We start from the raw sequence: 2808 nt of genomic DNA on the forward strand, positions 1-2808 counted from the left end.
AAAAACTGAAAAGAGCTGCAGTGTCCAAGGGGCTTGGGCTTAAAAATATTAGAGATCTAGATTTTATCAGATCCACGAACAAAATTTTAAAAAGCAGTCATAATATAAAATAGCAGCTCCCAGTAACTTCTTCAAGTTTTATGTTCTTCAGAAGTTGACTCAATTCAGTTTGCTTCATTCTTGGAAGCTTCATCAAAATTCTCCACAAGATCTAGAAAAAAAGACAGAAATTTTGAAAAAAACCCAAATCTACAAATCATCAGATTCTAAAAAGAGATTAAAAATGCTCTCAAAATATATCCTACAGTTAAATCAGGATATACGTTTAAATACTTTATTTTCAATGAGACCACTACCCATTTGGCACACTTTCAAGTGTACATTTTGGCATGTAATTAAAACAAGGGAAGAAGGGAAATTCATTCATCTGCTGATGACATAAATACTATGCTTAAAAAATATGTACATGCCCTCCCTAGTTCCATTTCACCCCAAGAATTAAAATTAAGCAATATTAATATATTAGTAAACATAGGAGTCAGAACCAAAGAACACCATCACAAACAATATGAAGTTTTCCTGGATTCCAAAAAGACACCTGTCTATGCAAAGTGGAAATATTTCAGTCCAGTGATTCTCCTGCTCAATAAACATGTTTTACAACAAAATTATCAAGTAACAGCTAACACAGAAAAATCCCTCCTGATTGCCAAGAGTTTTTCTGATTTTAGAATGGTTATACCATATCCCAAGATACCTGAACTTCTCCATGCCTTCTCATCAATTTATTAATCCCTAAGTAGGAAATGGGTCGTTAGTGGTCTACCAGTTATTCTATTTATATGACAACATACATGCTTGTTCAATATTTGAAGTTTCCAATCAGAAAAAGCCCATTCTACAAACATAACTCCTAGTTATAATAACACTGCATTATTTTCATTCTAAGCGAGGTTCATGTCTTCCTTTCCTGTCCTTTACCTTATTACCGCTTCCCCCAACGGAGGCTTTCCTACAGTATAAAGATTTGTTATTCTTCCTTCTAAGATACTCTACGTTGGCCATAAGTGAAGATTCCTACCTGGAACTTCATCATCATCATCCTCTCCGGTAGCAAGTGGTGCTTTTCCATCCACAGCTGTGAAAGGGAAATGCATAGGTTACATGTTTGTTACGTCTTTAATAAACATTAACCAAAAGAACAGATGAAAGGTCAAGTGTTGTTACAACTTACATTCATATGACAACAGTGACGTTTGAGATTTCATCCCTAAATACTAATAATAACATGGTAGCCCAAGGTCTACAAATGAACTGGAATCCTGTGAACAGCCAACAAAACAAATCCCATCCCCATCTTTCCAATCCCTCTGGCCCACCACAGGCCCTGAGGTGGTATGAAAACAATAGAGTGCCCTCAGGGTAGAGGTAAACCCATATACCAAATTATGGGAAGATTTCTTTTGGGAGGCAAAAATTAAGAGACTGTTTTCTCAAATATTGTTGTTTTGTGCATGGCTTATGGGAGATGCTTAACAAACCTTTACTGAAATGAAAATAAAATGATCAAAAAATTAAGTGCCTTTGATTGGTGGTAAGCATCAACTTTCTTTTTTTTTTTAAAGATTTTATTTATTTATTTTGAGAGAGAGAGAATGAGAGAGAACACATGAGAGGGGATAGGGTCAGAAGGCAAAGCAGACTCCCTGCCGAGCAGGGAGCCCGATGCGGGACTCGATCCAGGGACTCCAGGATCATGACCTGAGCTGAAGGCAGTCGCTTAACCAACTGAGCCACCCAGGCGCCCCAACTTTCTTTTTAATACAGAAGAAAGTGAACTACACTTGGGAGTTGAGACCTCACAGTACTAGTCCTATCAGATTTTCAGTATTTCCAAAGCCTGCTTTAGCTCTGAAGGCCTAAGACTTTCTAGATTTTCTTATGCCTCTCACTGTGAAACACACACACACGGAAAAACCCCCAAAACTGTATGTATATAAAATGTCAAAGCAGAAAGAGTGAATGCCTAGAAAAACATGGATGACTAAATAACGGACCATATAATAAGTCTGTCTTTCTTCTACATTGCCATTCTTCAAAATTTTAATCAGAGGACCACAGCATAAAGTAACTATGTCTCTTAATGCACTTACTCAACTACAAGATTTTCTGCCCTGAACAAAATCCTTGTATTATAATTAAAAAGACCCGAATAATGCCAGGCCAATTCTTAAACATTACTGGTAATACCACTTGTAAATATGACTGAAAAAATTTGACAACTTATAACATATTTTAATTCTAAACTTTCAGTTATCAAAAAAGCCCCAAATTAACATTATCATTTCCAGCTGATAAAGGTAAAAATTTTAAATCATTGATCCAAAGCAAGATAGAAAACATTCCACTGAATCAAGTATAATGATCACAGCATACTAGTTAACTTACTAAACACACTAAGAACACCTGGTTAAAGGTCACTGTAAAAACTGGCACTTTTTAAAGGAAAACTGTCATTTCTAAATTTAAAGATATTCCTATCTACTTGAGATCTTAGAAATTTCCTGATAAATCAGTAACCCTGGGCAAAACCACTACAGAAAACTCACATTGTTTGGGCAGAGCTTCAGCCAGTCTTCTTAAACTAGTCAGACTGTCTGCACCAAGTTGGTTTAAGATACTGGGTAGCATTTCTGTCAGCTGCTTTGTCTCAGCATGGCCTGTAATGGTGAAAGTGTTCGCTGCCAGTGATGCCTGAACTTTGGGGTTGTTAAAGTGGATCACTGTTCCTTGGTTTGTGAACATATT

At 36.4% G+C, this 2808-nt stretch overlaps 1 long non-coding RNA gene across 1 annotated transcript; it reads right to left on the reverse strand.

The window, feature by feature from the left end:
- Nucleotides 1-54: 54 nt before the first annotated feature.
- Nucleotides 55-2802, reverse strand: LOC145718799 (uncharacterized). Its single transcript, XR_014142025.1, has 3 exons — nt 2610-2802; nt 1082-1138; nt 55-211 (listed from the first exon to the last, which is right to left on the reverse strand). It is a non-coding gene; the product is annotated as an uncharacterized LOC145718799 (long non-coding RNA).
- Nucleotides 2803-2808: the final 6 nt, after the last annotated feature.

The sequence above is a fragment of the Leptonychotes weddellii genome, unplaced genomic scaffold (genome assembly GCF_054177405.1).
Source record: "Leptonychotes weddellii isolate Sample4059 unplaced genomic scaffold, ASM5417740v2 HiC_scaffold_22248, whole genome shotgun sequence".
NCBI lineage: Eukaryota > Metazoa > Chordata > Mammalia > Carnivora > Phocidae > Leptonychotes > Leptonychotes weddellii.